Consider the following 27,384-nt stretch of genomic DNA (forward strand, 5'->3'; position numbering starts at 1 on the left):
TATAGGTCCCATGGAGGATAACCACTAAACACAAGAAAGGGGAAGCATTGTCTGATGATTTTAGCAGAGTGTGTGATTATCTTTCTTATCCGCTGTATAAACAGTCCTATGGTAGCCACATTTTCATGAGCTGTTGTCAGATTCCTGACAGCCCGGCATTCCAACATTGCCAAACAGAGACAAGATAGGATGAGCTTGGACAGACTAACAAAGTAATGCTGAGGAATCAATCTTTTTAGAATTATTCTAGCAAACAAAGAAAAAAATCTGTTTATTTTACAAAGTGCTTATATTTATAAAGCTTATATCATAAAATATAACTTTTGCAAAATGTATTACACCGCACCCCCCTTACACTCCTTCCTTTTTCGGCCAGACTGACAGAGATTCTTTTCAAAAATGGCAGTGGTGCAGATGTTCTAGGCAGACTCCCGAGAACTCTCTTAAGGGCCAAAGTCCTTCACTTCAAACACATCCGAAGTAACCACAAGAACAGGAGAAATCAACAGAGGTAGAAGGGACCCAGCTTACTTGTTTCTGGAGGGTTTGCATATGTACACATGGGTGACCAGTTTGGATTCATGACTTCTCCTCCTAGCCAGAGAAAAACAGATTTTACTCAAAGAAAGGTCGCTTCAAAGGACAGGAGCATTTTCCTCAATCCTAGCTGGGCAAGGTATATGTTGTGGCTCCTCTTCTGAAACAGTCATATCGAAGGATCGAGTCAAGACACAAGTCTTAGGCAGGGACAGAGAAAACGACCAGCCACAGGGAGGAGGGGAGGAGAGGAAAGACCCAAAGGCACGGAATGTGGAATCTTGGGCATCATCTTGGCAAGGCAATTGGCAGCACAACAAGATCCACATTGAAGCACCTGACTGGTGTACCAATCAACAACAAGCAAATGTTGACCCAACCACGGGAGACCTAGAAGAACTGAGTTTACAGACTTAGGTAGCACAAGGAAAGAATTTTTTTCTGAATGCTGAGTTCTGATCTGCAGGGTGTCTGGCAGTGTGATGTTATGAATAGGTTCTGCTAAGAGTTGTCTTTAAATGGAGGCAATAGACAAAGTCAATGGATCAGATCCAGATGGATGAAGTTGTCAGCAGAGCCACAATTCAGATTGGAATCCAGAGAGAGGGAATTCTCCTGCCAGGACAGGGTAACGTTGGATAACTTTGGTCACTAGTTTTGGAGAGCAATCTGTCTTAGGGTCAACTCTCTGACCAACCCTAGAAGCGGGGGTTCTATGGGCTTCACTGGTCACTGATGAACATAATGACCTTTGTCACAACTGTACATGCACACATTGTCATGGTACCTTTGCTGTCGCTCTTGTACTGATATGTGATAATTTTGACCCACTCCCAAAGAAGATGGGGGCTTTACAGAGCCCTTCCTAGACAGCTGCCGCAGGGTAGCTGGTCTCTGGTGAAAGAGACATGTGAAGTCAGGTACAAGAGTAAATCCAAAGCTAAATATCATATAAACACCCTAAAAAAACAAAACTTTATTAATAAAAGAACCCCAAAAAAGGGGGTTCACACCACAAAGTGAACACAACAAAGAACAAAAAGTGCCCAAGAAAAAACATTAAAATGGGGATTTTCTATGAGTCTCTGATGCAAACTAGCACTCACGCCTTCCTTGCCACGGAGGTTGGCACCCTAGGGGGGAACGTTGTGGTGCCCCTGCTCAACTATGACTCTCCCTAGGGACCCTATTATACCCTGCAGCAGGGGTGTGTCCCTCTAATGACGTCCGTGGCTGGTGGGCGTTATTGAAGCGGTACGTTTAAATGGAGGGAGATATCGAGGTGACCCAGCTACTGTACCACATCAGGACACATGTTATTGTGACATCAGGCCTCCTGATGAGCCCACATGGGGCGAAACGCGTTGAGGCACAGTAATCTGACTGGCAGATGGCGGGCGATATGATGATTATTCAGACCATATATATGTGAGCATTTTACCTGTTGTATGTGTACCTTATTGGCTGACCCTGAATGGGCTATATCTGGGAATGCACTCAGAGGTTATTGATTCCTTATGGGTCAAAGTGTATCATTTTTTTGAGGGTGATTCCCTGCGTTGTCCATCTATTGCTGGGGAAAAGCCTGAGCTAATGCATATATGATGGTCAGAATCTATGCCTTTCATGGTTTATCCATTCCTTATATGGTGATTTAACCGTTATTATATCCTATGAGTTTTAATTTAAGGAGGATTTATTATCTTGTACTCATCTTCACCATAATACGACAATACACTGCCGTTGAGTTCCTATACATGTTTTTATTCAATTGGGGCATAGGGTCCTCCTTATCATAGGATTGCCTTTGTATAGTGATAGGGGTCCCTTTAGTATCGGGTAAGGGATCTCCCTAGTGGCTGCAGGGTATAATAGGGTCCCTAGGGAGAGTTATCGTTCAGCGGGGGCCCCACAGCGTTCCCCCCTAGGGTGCCACCTTCCGCGGCAAGGAAGGCGTGAGTGCTAGTTTGCATCAGGGACTCATAGAAAATCCCCATTTTAATGTTTTTTCTTGGGCACTTTTGTTCTTTGTTGTGTTCACTTTGTGGTGTGAACCCCCTTTTTTGGGGTTCTTTTATTAATAAAGTATTGTTTTTTTAGGGTGTTTATATGATATTTAGTTTTGACCCTGGTTATATCTTGTCTTTAGATTACTGTAAATCCAAAGCTAGCAGCATAAAACCCAAATGAAAATGAAAGGAAAATCCAGGGACAATAGTTAATAAAGAAATAAAGAAGAACCAATAATGACAATTAGCAACTACTTACAGTATATAGCCTGCCCAAATCCAAAGATAAGAATCAGATGATGCATTCCTCCAAGTCATGCCCAGGGAGCCATTCCCTGGTCACCTGAACAGCAGAGTGCACAAATTCTCACTATTAGCTAACACCAGGCAAGGCCGTGTTCTGCTTTGCTTGGCAACTGGGAGACACAGCGTCCCATGTGTCCTGGATGTGAAACCAATGCTAAGCACAGCATTCCGTGTTCCCACATTGCTCACCACATCCACACACGGGGCACCAGAGTGCGTAGTCACACCACTCAAGTGAGCACTAGCTCCACCCTCAGCATGGACAGATCGGTGGAGTAGTCTGGATATCAGAGGGTCATTGCGTCTACAGCATGTATTAATAATAGTACCCCCATGTCTAAGAGATATTTTCAGACTCTCACCACCCACCTTATTCAGAGACCTCTTATGGAATTCAGTGATTAGGCGATCAGTATGAATTCTGTTTCTTAGGATCCAGGACCTCTCCAGTGCATTAGATATTGGACTGAGTTCTGAATTTTCTAAGAGTCCTCATTACTCTCTACCTCATATTGATATGAGTTGTCTACCACGATAGGAGGAGGGGGGTCCTGGATCACCAATGGAATAACTACCTTCTTAAGCAATCCCTTATATAACGCATTTGGAATACGCATAGAGGTAGGAAGATTGACCCTAAAGGCAACATCATTGATAATTTTGATAATAGGGAAAGGCCAATAAACCTGGATGCCAAATTGTGGGAAGGCATCTTAATCTTAAGGTTGTTGATCGACACCCAGACCCTATCCTCAACCCTGAGCTCGAGCCCTTGTTGTCATCTTTTATTAGCCTGCCTCTTCATTCTCTCCCCTGTCGAGCCTCCCCCCAGATGTTCCTTAGATGGTGGAGTGTATCAGAGACTGCTAAAAGTGTCCCACACCCTCCTCTTCCCCTCAAAGCATAGGGACCTAGGATGGAAACCTAGATTACAGAAAAAAGGGGATGTATCGAGAGCCTCATGGTGCCTAAGGTTTAAAGCTAATTCAGCCAAGGCTAGGTAAGCCCTTCACTCTCCCTGGTTTGGGGAGCAAAAACACCTTAAATATCACTTCAAACACTGGTTCGTTCACTCAGTCTGCCCATTAGTCTGAGTGTGGTAAGTGGATGAAAATGACAGATCGAGGTGCTTACAGAAAGCTCTCCAAAACCTGGAAATAAATTGGCAGCCTTGATCAGAGACAATATTCACAGGGACATTATGCAGTCACACCACTTGAGTGAAAAATGTATTTACCATCTCCTGAGCATTGGTCAGCTTGGCGAAAGGGAGCCAAATTACATTGTTTGGAACAGCAGTCATCAATTACCCAAACAGCGGTCATACTCTTGTACCTTGGGAGATCAGTTATGAAATCCATAGATATGTGAGACCAAGGATGTACAGGGATAGGCAGGGGTAGAAGCTTCTCAGCTAGGGCAGTGCGAGCGACTTTGTTTCTGGAGCAAATTTCACATGCCTTAACATAGACCTCTACATCCTCAACCAAGGACAGCCTCCAATATTCTGTGTTTAAAACAGGACATGTACTCTTGAAGCACGGGTGAGCATCCCTGAACAACCTAAACCTCAAGTACACAGGAACAATCAACTTGTCATGGAGTGAACAAGACTGAGCCATTCCACACCACAGCCCCCTTGGAAAGAATGACCTCAGGCTCAATGACCTCAAACTGAGTGGGACAAAGACTCAGAGAGAGCATCTGCCCCTACATTCTTGGTCCCGTGGAGGTAGGAAATAGAAAAATTAAATCTGGAAAAGAACAAGGCCCATCGTGCCTGCCTAGAATTTAATTTCTTGGCATTTTCTAAATAAATCAGGTCGATATGGTCTGTAAGTACAGTAAATGGATGTTTAGCCCTCTCAAGGAAATGCCTCCACTCCTCCAGAGCTAACCTAATGGCAAGGATTTCTCGGTTGGCAAAGTCATAGTTCAGCTTGGGGAGAGAAAATTTAAGAGAGAAAAAATTGCATGGCCTCAAATTAGTTGGGGTAGGGGATCCTTGAAAAAGCACTTCCCCCACCTTTACCTCAGAGGCGCCCACCTACACCACAAAAGACCTATGAACATCTGGCTGAGCCAGAACAGGAGTAGAGGAAAAGGCCTTCTTGATAGTGTTAAATGTCTTAGAATCATAGAATCATAGAAATGTAGAGTTGGAAGGGACCTCCTGGGCCATCTGGTCCAACCCCCTGTTCAAAGCAGGATTTGCTAAATCATCCCAGACAGATGTCTGTCCAGCCACTGTTTGAAGACTTCTATTGAAGGAGAACTCACCACCCCTCGTGGCAGCCTGTTCCACTCATTGATCACTCTAACTGTCAAAAAGATTTTTCTAATATCTAATCTGTGTCTCCTCCCATTCAGTTTCATCCCATTGCTGCTAGTCTTTCCTTGTGCAAATGAGAATAAAGATGATCACTCTACAATGTGACAGCCCTTGAGATATTTGTAGACAGCTATCAAGTCTCCTCTCAGTCTTCTCTTTTGCAGGCTAAACATTCCCAAATCCTGCCACCTTTCCTCATAAGACAGGGTTTGCAGACCGGTCACCATTCTGGTCGCTCTTTTCTGAATTTGCTCCAGTTTGTTGATGTCTTTTTTAAAATCTGGCACCCAAAACTGGACACAGTATTCCAAATAAGGTCTGACCAAAGAGGAGTAGAGGGGGATAATGACTCCACGTGATCTAGACTGTATGCTTCTGCTAATACATCCTAGATGTATTAACATCTAGGATGAAGGAGATAGCAGAAGAAATTTTTGAACCCCTCTCCATAATCTTTGAAAATTCTTGGAGAACAGGAGAAGTGCCAGAAGACTGGAGAAGAGCAAATGTTGTTCCAATCTTCAAAAAGGGGAAGAAGGTGGACCCAGGCAACTATAGGCCGGTGAGTCTGACTTCTATACCAGGAAAGATCTTTGAACAAATTATTAAACAACATGTATGTCAATACCTGGATAAGAATGAAGTGATCAAACAGAGTCAGCATGGGTTTGTAACTAATAAGTCATGTCAGACTAACTTAATTTCCTTCTATGACGGTATCACTGATTGGGTGGATCAAGGAAATGCTGTAGATATAGTATATCTTGACTTCAGCAAAGCATTTGACAGAGTCTCTCATACAATCCTTATTGAAAAAATGACTAAGTATGGAATGGACAAGGCAACTGTTAGGTGGATTCATAACTGGCTTAGTGATCGGACCCAAAGAGTGGTCGTAAATGGCTGCACATCCAGTTGGAAGAATGTCTCAAGTGGGGTACCACAGGGCTCTGTCCTGGGCCCTGTATTGTTCAACATCTTTATCAACGATTTAGATGAAGGAATTGAGGGTAAACTGATTAAATTTGCTGATGACACAAAGCTAGGAGGGATAGCTAATACTAGAGAAGAGAGAGAGAGGATTCAAAAAGATTTAAATAAACTGGAGAAGTGGGCAGCAACTTACAGAATAGTTTTTAACAGGGAGAAATGCAAAGTACTATATCTGGGCAATAAAAATGAAAAAAGCATATATAGAATGGGAGGAATAGGGCTAAGTGACAGCACATGTGAAAAAGACTTGGGTATACTAATAGATCACAGACTGAATATGAGTCAACAGTGTGATGCAGCAGCAAAAAAGGCAAATGCAATTCTAGGATGTATTAACAGAAGCATACAGTCTAGATCACGTGAAGTCATTATTTCCCTCTACTCCTCTTTGGTCAGACCTCATCTGGAATATTGTGTCCAGTTTTGGGCACCACATTTTAAAAAAGACATCAACAAACTGGAGCAAGTTCAGAAAAGAGCGACCAGAATGGTGACCGGTCTGCAAACCCTGTCTTATGAGGAAAGGTTGCAGGATTTGGGAATGTTTAGTTTGCAAAAGAGAAGACTGAGAGGAGACTTAATAGCTGTCTACAAATATCTAAAGGGCTGTCACATTGTAGAAGGATCAACTTTATTCTCATTTGCACAAGGAAAGACTAGAAGCAATGGGATGAAACTGAATGGGAGGAGACACAGATTAGATATTAGAAAAAACTTTTTGACAGTTAGAGTGATCAATGAGTGGAACAGGCTGCCACGAGAAGTTGTGAGTTCTCCTTCAATGGAAGTCTTCAAACAGAGGCTGGACAGACATCTGACTGGGATGATTTAGCGAATCCTGCTTTGAGCAGGGGGTTGGACCAGATGGCCCAGGAGGTCCCTTCCAACTCTACGATTCTATGATTCTATGATTCTAGAATTGCATTTGCCTTTTTTGCTGCTGCATCACACTGTTGACTCATATTCAGTCTGTGATCTATTAGTATTCCCAAGTCTTTTTCACATGTGCTGTTGCTTAGCCCTATTCCTCCCATTCTGTATATGCTTTTTTCATTTTTATTGCCCAGATGTAGTACTTTGCATTTTTCCCTGTTAAAAACAGTTAGTTAGTTGTTAGTTGCTGCCCACTGCTCCAGTTTATTTATATCTTTTTGAATCCTCTCTCTTCTCTAGTATTAGCTATCCCTCCTAGCTTTGTGTCATCAGAAAATTTAATCAGTTTACCCTCAATTCCTTCATCTAAATTGTTGATAAAGATGTTGAACAATACAGGGCCCAGGACAGAGCCCTGTGGTACCCCACTTGAGACATTCTTCCAACTGGATGTGCAGCCATTTATGACCACTCTTTGGGTCCGATCACTAAGCCAGTTATGAATCCACCTAACAGTTTCTCCACCACTAAATCACCAGGGTTAACGGGTTCTGTGCTGCTACAGCCAGTCCAATTTTTGGCAAGGGTGTCTATGATGCCCATAAAATATTTTTAACAATTTTACTCCCCCAGGGGGAAATGTTTGCCAGCCCATGCACTTGGTGTATGGCCATTACAAGTCTAGGAGACCCACTCCTATTTAATGGGACATTTTTTGTTAAGAGGCCCACCTACATGTTTCTTCCAAGGGGGATTGGGGTTATAGGGGTGCATATGACTTGGTAGCAGGGCAGGCCTTGCAGTCAATCCATAAGAAAACAGAATGAGAGTACAAAATTAATATTGTGAAGTGGATTTTCCTGTGCCCATCCAGTATGTGGGTTCAAAGGCTTATCGGGGTGCATATGACTTGGTAGCAGGGCAGGCCTTGCAGTCAATGCAACATTTTTTTGGGAAGCCCTCCTGGACATCTCGTGAAAGGGGTATTGGGTGCGTCGTAATTCTTGGCAGCCCATCCACTCACTGCATAGGCTATAACAGTTTAGGAGACCCACTGATTAATAATGTCCCTTTAAGCAGATTAATGCTGCCTGATGCCCCTGTAAAAATAGGCTCTGTGACTTTAAGAGTCCCTCCTTCATAAATGAATCCAGATATGTCTGCTTATGTGTCACACCCCACATGGCCAGCTAGGGTTGTTAAATGTTACAATGACATTTCCCAGTGAATGCATTTGTTTTGGTTGAAAGCAATGTTAAAGTTGAAAAACGCTTCAAAAACGCGGCGTCTGAACATAGCCCAAGTGGGGGAGGAACATTTTAGTCTGGGGTTATTTATTTTGCCTTATATACAAGTCATTTACCAGGAAAGGATGTACCTTAATATATTTCCCAGCATATTTCGTTTTGGTATGTTTTTTGATGCACCGGTAAAAATGGGTGAAACTGGGAAAACATTGTTTAAAGATGTGAACTAGGAGTCAGGAATGCTTCCAGGGGCATTCCCTGTGATGTCCCTGTGTCATTTGAGCAGTGTTTCTGTCATTTTCTGATGTTTTTAGACCTTAAAAGGACCCCTAGGGGGATAGCAGTAAAAATGCTCGGGTCTCCCATAGACTTAAATTGGGCTCGTTGTTCTGTCTGAGTACCCGAGTATTCCAACTTGCTCGACCCGAACAACGAGCACCCGAGCATTTTAGTGCTCACCCATCACTAGTTATAATATTGTGTCCCCATTATTCTGAAAATTGTTGGCGATGTCAGTCACAGCCCCACAAATGTGGAAGTGATAGTATAGCCCAGTGACACCATATCATTTTCTTTAGTAGTAAAAACCCTGTTAATTCAACAAAAAAGGGTGGTACATAAAGAGTATCTTTTGGTATGTGGTATGTAGCTTACAGCTTTTTTATACCTAAAGCAACTTGAGATTATGTTCCCCTTTGCAATCTCACATTAAAGGGAATCTGTCAGCAGAATTGTGCACAGTAACCTACAGACAGCGTCAAGTCAGCACCTTTATACTGAATAAAATGGTACCTTGGTTGAAGAAACCACTGGAGCAATAGGTGGAGGAGGGCATGACTTTGGGATGGGCGGACCTTTTAACTCTTGCAGTTTAGTGTGTATAGCGGTGTAGATTTTAAGCAAGAGTAATATTGCTTTAAGACTGAAGGATATGTTTGCGCCTGGTGTGTCACTGTGAGGGGCTTATTTAGGTGAGGTAACTCTGTCTCTTTTTGTGGGGATGGTGGGGGCTGGTCTCGCTCTGTGACAGGGTGGGAGTTTATATAGAGGAGGTAAATTTGTCTCTCTACCTCTTTCTTTCACCAGATGAAATAGAGAAGACATCACCCGTCCTCCCGCCCTGTTATAATCACGGTCCTAAAACGTTTTATTTATTACTTGTATAATGATGAATGCTTTATTGTATTTTTTGTTTTGAATTTGCTATAGCATATATTTTACCATGTCCAATTTTATCATGATTATGAAGGGTTAACATTGTCATTAACCTTCTAAGCCCAAGGGAAGGGAAATCCTTCAGCCATGGTTCCCTAGAGGTTTCCTCCACAGGGGTTTTTTCCTCTCTTGAGCGCTATAGGATGACTCTGTGAGTCAGAGGTTTGCCAAGTTTACTTCCCTTAATGCTTTTGCAGTGACTTTTAGTTTATAAGTTTACAAAAGTGATTTATAAAAAAGTGTAAAAAAATGTGACTTGGAATTTATAACCCGTCACAACTTTTCTGTTTAGGAGTCAGGTAAATTGGAAGTTTTGGACAAGTTAAGGTGGACTCATTTTAACTAATAGAGGAGGTAAAAACCTCATGGGGGTGAACAGGCTCGGCTTTGGTGGCCAGCCTCAAGGACTTTGTAATGGTAATTTCAATGAGGGGCAGGCACAGTGGTTAAGCACAGGAGTGAGGATAATAGGGTCATTGGTGCCCTGAAAGTTTACTGGCTATTCTTAAATGGCAAGCCAGTGTGTGCCGCTACTTTTATGGCTGTCTGTCCTGGTTCTGTATGTCAGACAGCTGGGGATATCACAGCTCTTGTGAATCCCATTGTACAAGCACTTCACCTGACTCCTACTGTGGTTGTTTTAATATTGTGATTTAAATAAAGCTGTGGCCAGTTTGACAACCAAAATCGTGTGTTTTTTGCATTTATTCTAGTATCTAGGTTTACTGTACTTATGGTTGTTTTAATGAGGAGTGGGTATCCGTCCCATATCCAAAAGTCATGAAATCCATCTTGTGGCTGTTTCTTTATCTTTATTTTCAGTTTTGTGTTAATGAGATTCTCGTGCCCTAAGGCGTTGTTCATGTATGTGTGCTCTGATGAGATATTCATAATGCAGACTGCTGACAGGTCACTGATCCCTCACTGACTTGCCCCCTAGTTTGCATAATGAATACTTTCACATACTGAATTAAAAAAAAAACTTCTGCAGGCAGGTGCCGGCCTTGGCACCTGCGTTGCAGCATAATCGCATGGTTACTCTGCACTTAATCCCTTTTGCAGATTTACTTGAGCGAGGGGAAATAAAGTCATTTTGAAAATGGTGCCCTCGCGCCTGCTCAGTAGCAGCTATCGGTTTGTGCAGAGATCCGATAGCCGAGTAATCTGCTGGAACTGAATTCTCTGCCTAATATCTTGGCGGGGTAGGCAGGGTCTTATAAATGAAGCACAGTAAAGGTTTTTGTCGCCTTCAGCATGAACGAACCCCCTGTACTTTTACATATGATGTAATATTTTTTATATTAAATGAAGCAGAAACGTACACATTATGTAAATAACTAGGAAGTGATATATTAGATATTTCCAAATCATTTCTAAAACACTAAACCCATGGCACTAGATCAATACTGAGTCACAGTTGGGTGCTAAAGTCTGCTGAAATGGGAAAGCTGCAGGTGTGGTTTGGAGACCTTTCAAACAAAAAGTTGATTTCCCATAAGTATTGAAAATGAAATTGAATGATATAACATATTTCCAGTTCCTGGGAATTGCATTACATAGCTTGGAACTTCAAAAACATGCCATGTTCTTTTCACATATTCTGTTAACATCTCAGAGGCACGGTCCAATAAAAATTAACGATTACAAGCAGGAAAAGATGACATTTCTGCAAACCCATAGGAGAAAGAAATGTAAGCTAAACTTGCTGAAAAGAGCAAAAATCTCTTTCTATCCCTGGTGTGAAGCATGGGTGGCCTAAGTTGGTTGAGATTGCACTAGACATCAAGGTGGTACATGATGTGACAGGAAAGTGTGTGAAAAAGTTTTGTCAGCATGTTAACACTTACAAACACAAGGAGAAAGCTTGTGTGATGATTAATTTTTTCCTCTCCTTCAATTTCCTACCAAACACACAGGAAGGAAAAATAAACTCATATTATTGGTTCATATGCACTTTATTTGAGCAGCTGTGTTTTTTCACTTGTATGTGGTTTTTGCATGCTTCTTTATATGACATGTGTACTTCAGCAGATAATGTTAAACACAAATAAACATCTACAGAATGAGTAAGGGGAAATGTAAGCACACTCACATATTCACGCACGCGCAATGGCTCTCTGCATCTGTTTCTCTCATTTTCTGAAAGTAGTTATACCTTAATTATTTAATTCAGCATTGTATTCTAATGTTGCATGATGTTATGAAGCAACTGTAAAATTACATGATTGCTTTGGCAACTATACGTCATGTTCCACGCATCTCTCTTCACTTAATGGGAACCTGTGAGCAGAATTCTGCTCAGTAACCTACAGACAGTGTCACGTTGGCACCCTTATACTGAATAAAATGATACCTTGGTTGATGACATCCATCTTGTGGCTGTTTCTTGATCTTTATTTTCAGTTTTGTGTGAATGATATGCTTGTGTCCTAAGATCGGGTTCATGTATGTGGTGCTCTGATTAGGTATTCATAATGCAGACTATTGCCAGGTCACTGACCCTTCAGTGACCTGCCCTCTAGCTTGTATAATGAATACCATCACATAGTACATACTGAATAAAAAAAAGCCGGATTACTTACCGGTAATGCCCTTTTAATGAGTCCACGACAGCACCCACTGGAGGTAGAGGGATCCGCCTCATAGGAACAGGAAACCTACAGGAAAAATAAAAGGGGGCGGTCCGCCTCTCCTCCTCCGTTGTATTTCAGAGTACCAGGAGGACCGCCGAGTGTTAGGCACAGTTCTACCCTTTTATGTTTAACTTATTTATTTCTCTATTTAAGGAACACACTCTATTAATACGTGGTGTATTTATCATTATTATTATCTTCATAGGAAGGGAAGTGAGCGGGTGCTGTCGTGGACTCATTAAAAGGGCATTACCGGTAAGTAATCTGGCTTTTTATCCTTCGTCACGACAGCACCCACTGGAGAGATTCCAGAGACCATCTCCTGGGTGGGACCACTGTGTCAAGGACAGTCCTGCCAAAGCTTAGGTCAGAAGTTGACAAGAGGACAAGTCTATAGTGATTATAGAAGGTAGAAGGAGCTGACCAAATTGCCGCCTTACATATGGCTTTGATTGGGACGTCTCCCCTCTCGGCCCAGGAGGATGCCATTGCTCTAGTAGAATGTGCTCTGATGCCCTCCAGAGGATTTTCATTTCTCACGGAGTAAGCTAATTGTATGGCATCTCTGATCCACCGGAATAAGGTGCTCTTCGTGACTCCATACACCTTTTTACAGCCCTGAAAAGATATGAACAGAGCTCTACACTGCCTCCAGCTCCTGGATCTTTTGATGTATTTTAATACCGTTCTCCTAACATCCAGGGTGTGAAATTTCTGTTCTTCAGGAGTGGAGGGATCCCTGAAGAAATTGGGGAGAAGTATCTCTTGTGACCTATGGAATTTTCCTGATACCTTAGGAAGGTATGAGGGGTCTGGTTTTATAACCAACCTATCCTGAAATATCTGTAAAAAAGGTGGATCTATGGACAGGGCTTGAATGTCGCCAACCCTCCTAGCAGATGTTAGTGCTACTAAGAGGGCCGTCTTGAGTGACAAGTATTTTGGAGATACAGTATCTATAGGTTCAAAGGGGGCTCCCGTTAGGGCATCTAGGACCAGGTTTAAGTCCCAAGGAGGGATTCTAGTTTTGTGAACAGCAGTCATACATTCACAAGCTGTGATAAATTGGGACACCCATTTGTTCCCTTCTATATTATGGCCATAGAGGGCCCCTAATGCAGATACATGGACTTTCAATGTATTTACTGACAAACCCAGTTCTTTTCCTTTTTGTAGAAATTCCAAGATAGGCATTATCGGAATTTCTGTGAGATGAGAGGTTGTATGGAACTGCAGGAATTTTCTCCATATTTTGGTGTAAATTTGGGTGGTAGACTGCTTCCTGCTCTGTAGGAGCTTACCAATTAGTGTTTCGGAGAAACCTCTTGATATTAGTAGCTGCCTCTCAAATTCCACGCTGTCAAGTGTAGGCTGTCCACTAGGGGTTGGAAAAAAGGGCCTTGGGAGAATAGGTTGGGGATTGAAGGGAGGACCCAAGGATCTGATATTGACATGAGAATCACGGTCTCTTGGGCCAAAAATGTGCTATTAGAATTGTGCTCGCCCCGTCTTCTCTGATTTTCCGAATGACCTGTGGTAGTAGGATTATCGGAGGGAAGGCATATGCCAGGTTGAATTTCCATGGGGCCAGAAGGGCGTCTAGTATGTCTGGATGATCCGCCAAGGATAGGGAGGCAAATTTCTCTATTTGTCTGTTCTTTTTCATGGCAAAGAGGTCTATTTGAGGCTGCCCCCATAGAGATACTATGTCTTTGAAGACTCGCTGATTTAGGCACCACTCCCCCTGCCGTAGTGTACATTGGCTTAAGAAGTCCGCTTCTTGGTTGTTTTTCCCCCTGATGTGGAGGGCAGAAAGGGACAACAAATACTTTTCAGATTTTTGCTGCGGAAGACATCAGAGTCTCTGATCAAGTACCTCCCTGTCTGTTTAAATATGCCACTGTGGTGGTGTTGTCCGATAAGATCCTGACATGTTTCCCACGGAGCTGTGGAAGAAAATGATGTAATGCATAATCTACTGCCGTCAATTCTTTTAAGTTAGATGAGTATTGTAATTCCTCTTTACTCCACCTTCCCTGACAGAAGCTATTCCCCATTTGGGCTCCCCATCCATGGGGGCTAGTGTCGGTGGTTAAAGTATGGGATGGTGATATTACCCATGGAACACCCGTGTCCAAATGGTTACTATCTAGCCACCATACTAGAGAAGTCAAGACTTCCTGGGATAAGGTTATCTTCTTCTCGAGGTGACCGCAAAGTCGTCTGTCCTCTTGGAGAATGTGATGTTGCAGTGTGCGGATGTGATATTGGGCCCACTGAACTGCCGGGGTACAAGAGGTGAGGGAACCCAATAGTGACATTGCTTCTCTCAGAGATATGCGTGGTCTATCCATTGCTGCTCTAACCTTATTTTTAATTAGCAAAATTTTTACCTTAGGAAGTAGAGACTAGAGTTGAGTGAAACAGGTCGGCCAGATTCATAAGTCGTCGACTTATGGCAAAGTCGGATTTCCCAGAATGCTTTCACGTGACTTTTTTCAGCCACTGAGCAAGGATGTACACTGTGTGCAGCATCCGGGGAGAGAGAGAGAGAGTTTTCGCGCACTGTAAAAAAGCGGTCTGGCATGTAGGTGTGCTTACTGTCCTCCACTCCCTGCCGACTTTGCTTCCCCATTGACTTGCATTGGGTTTCGTGTTTCAGTCGGACCTCCGACTTTTCCCGATAGTCGGACGATTTCGTTTGACTCGACTTTTGAGAAAGTCAGGTTTCATGAAACCAGACTCGACCCTAAAAAAGGTTAAAGTCGCTCATCTCTAGTAGAGACCTTTGGGTCCTGGAGTCTAACTGGATCCCTAAAAACGTCTGGAGGTAGAGTGGAATAAGTCTGGACTTCTGGAAGTTGCTGATCCAGCCTAGATCCTGCAAAGATGAGACCGTATCAGCCAAACGTCTAGCACACTGGGCGGTAAAGTTCCCTATAACTAAGAAGTCATCAAGGTAAGGCATGATTAAGGTGTCTTTTTGACGAAGATAGGCCATCACATCCAACATCACTTTGGTGAAGATTCTCGGTGCTGTAGAGAGACCGAAGGGCATGGCCGTATACTGGAAGTGACGGATTTCGCCTTCGAATGCTACCGCGACCCTTAGGTATCTTTGGTATCTGTCATGGATAGGAAGATGATAGTAAGCATCTTTTAGTTCAATGCCTGCCATCATGCAGTTTGGAAAAAGAAGCCTAATGGTGGACCCGATTGATTCCATTTTAAATTTATAGTTTTTGATAAACGCATTGAGCTTTTTTAGATTTATGATTGTTCTAAACAAACCATCAGGTTTGGGAACTAAAAATAAAGGAGAGTAGAATCCTCTAACCTCTTGCCCCTCTAGGACTTTCACTAAGACCCTCTTGGATAATAGACTCCGTATTTCCATTTCGAGGGCTTTTTGTTGTATTGGTGAGCTAAGAGTTGTTATAATAAATGAGTTGTGGGGAATACGAAGGAATTCTAATTTTATTCCTTCTTTGATTACATTTAAAATCCATGAGCAAGATGTTAGTTTTTCCCATTTTGGAAAAAAAGTTTCAGTCTACTCCCCACTGGGGGGACTGGTTGTTCAGTATTTACTTTCTTTCCAGAATCCTGAACCTCTAAACATTGTACCCTTTTGCTTTTCTTCTTTTGTGGGCCATCTTGTTGATCTGTCCGTTTGTCTCCTTTTTCCAAACGGCCGCCTCTTAAAGGCTCTCCTGTAGAAAGGGATAGAAGGGTCAGGGAAGGCCTTTTTCCTTTCTTTTGCTTTGGTGAGTATGTCGTCTAGGGATTTTCCAAAGAGAAACTCACCCTCACACGGGATAGCGCAGATCTTAGATTTCGACTGCGTGTCCCCCTTCCAACTTTTCATCCATAATGCCCGCCTGGCACTATTCACAAGACCCGCAGACCTTGCAGCTAGGCGTAGTGTGTCCGCAGATGCATCGGCCATGAAGGCTGCTGCCCCTCTAATAAAAGGAATAGCGGCACGCAGCTTTTCCCTTGACACTTTCTGCTCAATCTGTTGGTCCAGTTGGTCTAACCATATGAGCATTGATCTGGCGGTGCATGTGCTGGCCACTGCTGGTTTAAAAATGCCCGTAGTTGCTTCCCATGACCTTTTTAATGACGATTCTGCTTTATGGTCTAGTGGGTCAGAAAGTAGGCCTGCATCTTCTACCAGAAGAGTAGACTGTTTAGAGGTGGAGGCCACAGCTGCGTCCACCTTAGGAATTTTTGTCCATTTTCGCAGTTCTTCATCACAAAAGGGGTATTTCCTTTTTGAGGCCGATGGGAGGAAACTTCTCTGGTCTTGTTTCTCCCATTTTCTCTTAATCAGGGCCTTAATTGCCGGGATTACCAGAAAGGCTCTCCTTTTCCTCTCAGCCAAACCCGCAAGCATTATATCCTGCATGGTTTGAGCGCCCCTTGTCTCCTCACATCCCATAGTGTTTTTTACGGATTTCACCAAATTATCTACACTATCCAGGGGAAAACATTATCGTCCCTCAATCTCTGATGACGATGATGATGATGATGCGAGTGAGGAGTCTGAGGCTAGTTCTTGTTCCACCTCAGATTCTGAGCTTGTTTCTTGCCATTACCCTCCGGGGGTGTATTAGCATGGGCGATAGCCTGCAATTCTTCTCTAATTATTGTCCGTATATCTTTAGACAACACTGCGGCTCCCTGCCTGGTCTCCTTAATGCATTGCTTGCAAAATTTTTGGGGGTAGGAGTCAGGGAGAGACTGAGTACATAAGGCACATTCTTTGTGTTTTGATTTTTCCTTTTTCTTGGCCTGAAAGGGGGGAGACATGGTGAGAAAGAGAGGGAGTGTCAGCTTGATAGGCAGAGTTTTGTGCGCACTCACCCAGTGAAGCTTACGGTACCGGATTAGATGGCTGAGGTACAGTCCTGGACCTTGATTCTCCTGCGCCACTTCTGCGAGCGGTGTCCGTGGATCCTCTGCCGGAGCGGTCTCAGGAGGTGCCGCCACCCGCTGAGTCCCCTGATGGAGGATGCGCATCTACTGGGGATGACATATTTCAATGCCGACCGTCCGTGGCATTCATTTAAATAGGGTTTTTTTTTCTTCCTCCTGACCCGGAAGTTCCCCTCTAGTTCCAGGTCAATTGCGCTGCTTCGTGCCTGCGCAGTAGCGCTTGTGGGCGCCCTGTACCTCTGCCATTATGAACCGGAAGTTCACTCTTTACTTCCAGGGCTGGAGCATCCACATCAGGCGGCGCATGTGCGGGCCCCGCTTCGTACACCAGGCCACGTCCCCCAGGCGGGCCCGTTTGCTGTCTCCTGCGGCCACCGCCGCTTCAATCCTGCCCGCAGTGGCGGCCTGTCCGCTGCCGCCCCACTACAGTCCACAGTTGCGGCCTGTGCATCACCGCCCAGGGCTGCCATTACCCTGCTACAGTTGGCAGTTGGGGCCTGCTCCTTGCCTATGCAGAGACTCTTTGCACAGGCCCAGTCCGTGCACGTGGCCTACCAACCACCACTCTTCCAGACTACGTCACTACCCTGCTTGGGTGACTGGAGTCCCCGTGGACTCGCTAACGAACGTGACCCATGCTGTGGCTACAGGGGGTTACCGCAACGAAAGACTCCCTTAGGGCCTGTTGTGCCCCAACTTCTCCTTGGTGCTGGATACCTGAAGACTACGACAGTTCCTCAACAGCTGGGCCCAGTGGCTGTGACGTCAAAGCAGCCACAACAGCGACATCAAAGCAGCCACATCAGCGACACCAAAGCAGCCACACCATCGACACCGAGGGACATCAGGAAGGATAAGTTGACTTTAGGAAATAAGGACCTGTAGTTGGCCGTTTCGTGGCCCCATAATAGCTGGCCTTGCTGGGTCAGTCACATTCTCGCTAAAGAAAAGTGTTGTTATTGTTGTTGAGTCCCTGTGAGGACAATTAGTGTTACCCCTTTTTGGTTGCTCAGTATAGCCCTAGCAGCTCCAGTTCATAAACATTATTTTCCAAAACAACACTCAGTCTCGTGTCTCGTCTCTACATCCTGCGAACCTGCTGTTACCTACAATGACGTGACACAGGACAGAAGCAGCCGAATGAATTCTGAGGTATTCAGAGCCATACTGTGTGCTCAGATCCAGCCAAATGCAGCCAAACTGATTGGTCGTCGTTTCATACTACAGATGGACAATGACCCCAAACATAAAGCCAAAGCAACCGAGGAGTTTATTAAAGCAAAGAAGTGGAATATTCTTGAATGGCCGAGTCAGTCACCTGATCACAACCAAATTGAGCATGCATTTCACTTGTTAGACACTAAACTTCAGGCAGAAAGGCCCACAAACAACAGCAACTGAAAACCACCGCAGTGAAGGCCTGGCAGAGCATCAAAAAGGAGGAAACACAGCGTCTGGTGATGTCCAAGAGTTCAAGACTTCAGGCAGTCATTGCCAACAAAGGGTTTTCAACAAAGTACTAGAAATGAACATTTTATTTACAATTATTTAATCTGTTACTTTTGGTCCCTTAAAAAACAGGGTGGCACATGTTAAGGAGCTGAAACTCCTAAACCCTTCATCCAAATTTAATGTGGATACCCTCAAATGAAAGCTGAAAGTCTGAACTTCAACTGCATCTGAATTGTTTTGTTTAATATTCATTGTGGTAATGTCTAGAACCAAAATTAGAAAAATGTTTTCTCTGTCCAAAATATATGGACCTAACTGTACAGCGATGCTCGGGAGAGCACCAAACATTACCGAGTATGCTTGCTCATCACTAGAAATGAGGAAAATTTGCAAATGCAGAATGGTTTTGCGTGTGTCTTTTTTCCAATTCATTACAATTACATGTTCAGTCTCCCACTCTGCCAATTCATTTTCATAACATGCCCCCCCATTCATTGCAATTACATGTCTGCTCTCCCACCATCTCCCAGTTCAATACAATTACATGTCTTCTCTCCTCAATTTACAAAGACATGTTGGTTGGCGGACAAGTCCTTGAAGGAAACTATATATCATTGAGGTTGGTAGCCTTGCTTATGAAAGTCCAGGAAAGCAGGCGCAGGCATGTTTACTGCTGAGAGAGTAAATAGTCCGTATGAGGGCTGGGTTTACAAGCAGTCAAATAGATGGGTGGGACTGGCTGCTCACATATCCCTACCCTGGAGGTGTGGTGTGGCAGATAAAAAGGAGACTAGATGTCTCATTCAGTGTGTGTCTAGAGGTGTGTAGACCTCCAGTATTGCTTGTGTTCACTAAAGGACTCAAGAGCTGGACACTAACTGGATTGGGCAAACCCACACTACTGTAGGGACTTTGTGTTTTCACTCTGTGCAGGAAAAGACTGTCTTTTTGTTTGGTTATATAGAGTTGTTTGTGAAGATTTAATAAACCATCCTGGACATTTTTTACTGAAACCACTTTCTGTGCCCACCTCAAACCCATCTGAGTGATTAGAAAGCCTACAATTTCTACCCTCCAATTTATTACAATTTAGTGTCTTTGCTCCCACCCCCATTTTGCTACTATTATGTCTTCTGCAAGTTACAATTCATTACAATTACATGTTCTCTGTCCCACACACCACAATTACATATCCTTTCCTCCCTTCTCCTTCCAATTTATTACAATTCCATGTCCTCGCTCCCACACCCCCATTTCATTACAACTTCATGTCATCTCTCCTAGCTATCCTTAATTCATTACAATTTCATGTGTGGCGCCCCTGAGGCTCAGTCACCACAGAGGTACTGCACCTTCTTCTAAGGTGTAGTGCCCCACCATCCAGGTAAGGTGGGAACTCCTTTCCACACTCCAACACTCGCACTCCACACAACAGGGTAGTTCTGTGCAACCACATTGCGGCTCAGTGCTTAGAGAGTAGCAGAGCACCCTTTGTGGTTCCCTGCTTGGAACACTGGATGTGCTGGGAGGTGGGTGGAGTTAAGATACATAAAAGAGTGGGAAAGTGTAGGATGACAGGTCAGTCTGACAGAAGGTCAGTCGGGTAGGAAGTCACTCAGACAGGAGTGAGGATCCCTGGAAGAAGGGATGGAGGAAGGAGTGCTGCAATTGCCTCAGTGATCTGAGCCAGCAGGCACAGGAAAGGAAAAGAAAGAGAAAGACGTAGAACTGAAACCTAAGCTTCCATAAGAGAGAGAGACAAGTACGGAATGAAGGCGTAGGAGAACAGAGAGGACGTGGGTTAGAAGAGGAACCCTGGCTATAGGTTCTCAGCGCAAGGCCGGGGCCCGGTCCCTGAGGTTGTATGGACACTTATGGTTCTGCAGCAGACACCGCTGGAGTAGTTAGCTGTAAATGCACTACTCCCATCTAAGACTTGGGGCACAACAGCAACTGGTTAGAGAGCCGGGACTCAGGAGAAGGGAGTCCCCAAAGCAGGCTACAGCGGTCTGCCGTACAAGTAGAGTTCTTGGGAACATCTGTAAAGTGGAACTCCAGAGTACCACGGTACTGGAGATCTTCACACTTAAAAGCGCTATAGAGGGGTCGTTCAGAAAGGTACATGTTGGTGGAGTGTTGGAGGGGAGCTTTCCATCTTGCCTGGAGGTTGACTGAGTCTCTGACCCGGAGGACACGGCCCGGAGGCAGGCACCCTTGTGTACCGCAGACTGTGAGTAAAGCTTTGGAACTACAAACCCTGGTGCCCTCCATTCATTCTTGCGCCAACCCTCTCAGCACCACTACATCTGGGTACCATCCTTTACACTGCCTGCGCCTCTCCTCACCCATTGCAACTACACGGCCCTGGGGCTATAGCTTCACCTGTGGGGAGCTACACCATCTATGCTGCAGCACACCACCAGCCCCAGAGGATCCGCATGCAGCGTCAGCCTAACATCTCACTTGCCGAACACCACAGGTGGCGTCACGAACCATTCCACTTAAACTACATTCCCCCATTACTTGGGTACGCAGGGCCACGGACCAGGTCACCGCTGCTGTGACACATTCCCCTGACACCGGCTCGGTACTGAGTACCCCACGGCCCTGGGAGGGCGACACACATGTCCTCCCTTCAATTCAATACAAATCCGTGTCCATTCACTCCCAATTTATTACAATTACTACCTCTCTGGACATGATAGCACCTCCTTACTAACCAGAATCCACAATGTCACTTTTTCATCATTCTCTCCTAAAACTTAACATGACCAAAACAGAATTCATCATCTTCCCCATCTCACTCATGCTTTCATCATCTCCCACCTCGACTACTGCAGCCTCGTGCTCTGTGGCATCCCTTCTATCACTTCCGTACCCCTCCAGTCTCTGCTCAACTTTGCAGCCTGAATAATCCACCTACCTCCCCCAACTAATCCACCTGCCCCGCTGAACTCTCCTCTCTGTCAACCTCCTCATTGGCTCCCTATTGCTCAGAGACTCCAGTTCAAAACCTTAACCATGGCACACAAAGCCAGCCACAGTCTGTCTCCTAGTTTCCTGGTACTTATCTGCATACAACCTCTGATCTTCACAAGATCTCCTTCTCTACTCTCCTCTTATCTCTTCTTCCCACAATTGCATACAAAATTTCTCTAGTGCATCCTCCCTTTCTACACCAACATATCAGACTCTCACCTACTATGGAAATTTTCAAAAGGAACCTCAAGACCTACCACTTCTGTCAAGCCTAGAACTTGCAGTGATCTTCTTTCCACCATAACGCTTCACATCCAGCTCTTCCCTCACCTACTGTATCCTCACCCATCCCTTGTAAACTGTGAGCCCTCATAGCCAGGGTCCTCTCTCCTCCTGTACCAATTGGTGACTTATATTGTTTAACCCTTTAATGACTGCCTATGTACATTAAAACAGCGACCGTTAAGTGGTCCTATTCCTTCATTGCTTTTTTAAAACGGTGATTGGGAATAAGGTTATAGCACTCTCAAGCATCAGAAAATCACCTGTGTTTCAGAAACTGGGGGTAGGTGAGATCCTGGAGAACACAATCAGGGCCGATTTTCTGGTCCCCAATCATGTGATTGCTGTTATTTAATCAATAACAGCGATCACTTAAAAAAGTATGCCCGCTATTGAAAACATTTGTCTCTCTCTTCTGACATGATAAACATGTCAGATGTGAGAGAAATGGGGTCCCAGAGCCCTGTCCTGGAACCTCCTCCATACCTGGTCCCTCTAGCCCCATCACCTGGCCCTCCGCCTCCTCTTCCTGAAAAAAAATGGTGGGTGTGTGCGCAGTGTGCCTGCTGAGATCTGCCGGTGGGCACCCTCAACAACACGGATTTTCCCTATTGGTTCGTTTTAATCACTGTGATAGACCCTGTCGTAGTGATCAAAAGCAAATAATTAATGTGTCATCCACCTGTGTCATCCCTTTAGTCAGATTACTTTTTTATTTTATTATTTTTATTTCTTTCATTATTTGCCATTAGGGTTTGAGTTAAGGTTGAAGTTGGGGTTGGGGTTAGGGTTATGGTCGGGCTTAGGGTTAAGGTTGGGCTTAGGGTTAAGGTTATGGTTGGGCTTTGGGTTAGCATTGGGCTTAGGGTTAGGGTGGGGCTTAGGGTTATGGTTGGGCTTTGGGTTAGCATTGGGCTTTGGGTTAGGGTTGGGCATAAGTTTAGTTTGGGCTAGTGTTATGATTAGGCTAGCTTTAGGGTTGGGCTTGAGTTATGGGTAGGGTTGGTTTAGGGTTAGCATACTTGAGTAGAAAGCACTTGCGCTTAACACTAATGATGACATATTCAATATGACAGGCAAAGTCAGGAAGGACGGTCTAAGTGGAGTGCCAAGCCGGTGATCAATTAAGGAGAGTCCACTGCAGCTCCGGCCGGGTACCTCGGGAGAGGAATAGACGAAGTGATGAATGAAACCCGGTCACAAGGGAGCGTGAAGGACACAGATATGGAGGTTATTTAAATATTTATTGGATACTAATAAATGAAGATTTAAATAACCTCCTTATCTGTGTCCTTCACGCTCCCTTGTGACCAGGTTTCATTCATCACTTTGTATATTCAATATGACGACCTAATATTATCAAATTCTGTGTAGCAGCTTTGAGTTAAAAATCCTCACTATACCAATGGATAAAATCCCTGAGGGGTGTAGTTTAAAAAATGAGGTCATTAGTTGGGCGTTTCCATTATTTAGGCACATCACGGGCTCTCCACATGCGACATGGTGTCCACTATCAATCCCAGCCATTTTTCCTGCTTCCCTTCCAAGTCCTGCCGTGTGCCCAGGGGTGAACCTAGTGTCACGGGAAGGGTTGCAAGTGAACTAACTGGTGCAATCTCCTGGAAGACAGGTTCAGAAGACAGCCTCAAGCTCCTAGGAACGCGGAGTGAGCAGGACAGAAGAGAGATTGCTTCAGGCCAGAAGCACCTGACTGTTGGGGGCGTGGCCTAAGCTCCGGAGAGCTAGGAGCTGAAAGAAAACTCCTAGAAAGGTAACTGCGGGACAAAGTCACCCAGGGGCATAGACAGGGACATAAACCAGATCAGGCTGGGGTCAAAGCACGAGATAGCACGACAGTATCAAAGGATTAGACAGAATGGATAGTCAGGGCCAGGCAGAGGTCAATACCAATCGGACAGAGAAGGTACAGAAACAGAATCCAACAAGCAGTATCCAGAGATCAGACCAAGTCAAAAACCAAAGTATCATACAAACCAGCACACGTCACAAAACACACTCAGGGTTCAACACACTCAGCCAAGGGTGAAAGTATCACTGACAAGGGAAATTCCCAAATGGGGCCATAAAAAGTCCACCCAGGGTCAGAGTAAGGCTACAGGAAATTAACCCTAGAATAACCGAGCCATAAAAACCATGACACCTAGCCTCTCTGCTGCCTGAGGCAAATGGCAAAACCGCACCCCCCCACATAGTAAATTTTTTAAATCAGAAGACATAAATCTGGTTCATACTGATTTATATCTATCCTGTAAAACTGAGTACAATAGTGGACATTGCAATTTAGATAAATAGAAAAAAAGGTGTCCAAACACAAGGATGTCAGCGTGATCACACGCACATACAAGAACAACATAGAAGAATCCTGAACAAGGGTTATTAATGCCAATGTCAGGCCTGGCACAAGCATACACACACAATGATGGCTGGCAGAGTGGTGCCCCTGTAGGCAGACACAGTCCTGCATCCTTATAGCACAGGAGGCAGACACTGATTGCCAACCTATTATCTCTGGCACACCGACAAACCACCGCTCGTGAGAAACATGTGTGCAATTACCTGGGGAGGTATAATGGAGACAAATATCCATGAGCACAACTATGATGGGGATAACTCTCATTGGTCAGAGCTATGATGGGGATAACTCTCATGGGACACAGCTATGATGGGGTAACTCTCATGGGACACAGCTATGATGGGGTAACTCTCATGGGACACAGCTATGATGGGGGTAACTCTATGGGACACAGCTATGATGGGGGTGACTCTCAAGGGACACAGCTATGATGGGGTAACTCTCATGGGACACAGCAGCTATGATGGGGACAGAATAATGTGGCAGAGTTGTGATGAGACAGAATAATGAAGAAGAGCTGTGATGGGGACAGTAATGACGCAGCGTTGTGATGGAGACAGATGAATGGAGAAATGCTGCAACGGGACAGAGTAATGGAGCAGAGCTGTGATTGGGCAGCGTAGTGGAGAAGAGCTGCCATATAGTGATGAGCGAGCACTAAAATGTTCAGATGCTGGTTGCTCGGGTCGAGCAAATTGGAATACTCGGGTACTCGGACAGAACAATGAGACCAATGTAAGTCTATGGGAGACCCGAGCAATTTCACTGCGATCCCCCCGGGGGACATTTCAAGGTCTAAAAACATCAGAAAATGATGGAAACACTGCTAAAATGCCACGGGAACATCATGGCAACTGCCCCTGGAAGCATTTCTCTCTCCTAGGTCACAGGTTTCACACGCTTTTTACAGGCGCACCAAAAAACCTACAAAAACGAAACCAAAATGGATTTTGCTGGGGATTATGTTAAGGAACATTCTTTCCAGGTTAATGACTTTTATCTAAGCCAAAATAATTTACCCAAAACAAAAAGGTTCCTCCACCACTTGGGCTATGTTCACACACAGCGTTTTTGAGGCGTTTTGCAACTTTAGCATTGCTTTCAACCAATACAAATACATTTAACAACCCTAGCTGGTCATGTGGTGTGTGACACATAAGCAGACACATCTTGTTTCATTTATTAAGGAGGGATTCTTAAAGTCACAAAGCCTATTTTTACAGGGGCATCAGGCAGCATTAATCTTCTTAAAGGGCCATTATTAAACAGTGGGTCTCCTATGCTGTTATTGCCTATGCAGTGAGTGGATGTGCTGCCAAGAATTACGATGCACCACAATACCCCTTTCACAAGAGGTACAGGAGAGAGTCCTGAAAAAAAGTTGCATTGAATGTAAGGTCTGGCCTGCCCCAAAGTTACATGCACCCCAATAAGCTTTTCAAGCCACGTACTGGAAGGGCACAGGAAAATCCACTTCACATTACTCATTTTGTTCTCCCATACTCTTTTCTGTTGCATTGACAGCAAGGCCTGCCCTGCTACCAAGCCATATGCACCCCAATAAGCCTTTGAACCCAGGTACTGGATGGACACAGGAAAATCCACTTCACTTTATTCATTATGTTCTCCCATACTGTTTTTCTATGCATTGACTGCATGGCCTGCCCTGCTACCAAGCCATATGCACCCTGAAAAGCCTTTGAACCCAGGTACTAGATGGGCACAGGAAAATCCACTTCACACTATTCATTTTGTACTCCCATACTCTTTTCTTATGCATTGACTGAAAGGCCTGCACTGCTGCCAAGTCATATGCACCCCAATTAGCCTTTGAAACCACGTACTGGATGGCCACATGAAACAAAAGTTTCCATTCTTATTTTATTTTTTATTACAATAAAGTTTGTCCATGAAGTGAATGCAAGGCCTGGCCCTAATTTGCACGCACCACAATTCCCCTTGGAAGAAACGTGAGGGAGAGTTTCATAAAAAAATCACATTAAAAAGGAGCGTTTCTTCTATACTTGGAATTCCCGTATGGGCTGACAAACACTGCCCCCTGGGGGTACATATCAACATAGTGTGTAAAATTATTTTTAGGGGCATCATAAACACCTTACATAACTGTAATGTGGTTTCCTACACAGTTGCTGGTGGGAAGGTGCAGGCTTTTAGCAAAAATATGGCGGACGAAACGTTGGATGAAGTGATCAGGAAAGGGGTCATGGTGATGACAGGAATGGGATCATACATGATTAATAACAGAAGTGGCTATGGGAGGTATGAGATCCAGGATACAGCCTACAATGATTTGTCATTTAGCCACCACCAATTACCAGAATGGGTTTCATGCCAGCCAGAAAATAGGTGTAACAGATGAGCGTGTGAGACTCGGCCTAAAAAAGGCCCATCCAAAATATGTTGCCAAAGATGCATGTGTCTGTATAAAGGGCAAAGTGGAACATGTTAGTGAGATGCTGAATTAGAGAAAGCAGATCAGTGTCAGAGGAAAACCAAACAAACTGATGGATACTCATGAAAAACTAAGTTTAACCCCTTTCTGCCATTAGACGTACTATCCCGTCCATGTGCCCTGGGACTTAACTTCCAAGGATGGGATAGTACGTCTAATGCGATCAGCGGCGCCCACGTGGTGAGCGCCGCTGATCGCGGCCGGGTGTCAGCTGATTATCACAGCTGACACCCGGCACAATGTGTCAATGTGTCACGGACCGCCCCCCGACACGTTAACCCCTTGTACACCACGATCAAACACGATCGTGGTGTACCGGGGGTTAAAGGGAAGCATCGGCAGGGAGGGGGCTCCCTCCGTGCTTCCCTGAGCCCCCCACGACAGCGCAATGTGCAGCGCTGCTGCAGGGGACGCCTTCCCTACAGGCCCTGGATCCAAGATGGCGACAGGGGCCTTCGGGGGCCTGTAGGGAGCTGACTTCCTCACTGCCTGCAAAGCGCAGGCATGAGGAAGTCTGCAGAACTGTCTGTGACAGATTGCTGATCTGTCACAGTGATCTGTGATGTGACAGATCAGCGATCTGTCACAGGACAGTGATGTCCCACCTGGGACTATGTAATAAAGTAAAAAAAAGTGTAAAAATAATTATAAAAAAATCGCTAAATAAATTAGTAAAAAAAAAATATATATTTTCCCCAATAAATTCATTTTTTGAAAAAAAAAACCAAACAAACAATA

Source organism: Dendrobates tinctorius, unplaced genomic scaffold (genome assembly GCF_039654945.1).
Source record: "Dendrobates tinctorius isolate UK_male_01 unplaced genomic scaffold, ASM3965494v1 ptg000030l, whole genome shotgun sequence".
Taxonomy (NCBI): domain Eukaryota; kingdom Metazoa; phylum Chordata; class Amphibia; order Anura; family Dendrobatidae; genus Dendrobates; species Dendrobates tinctorius.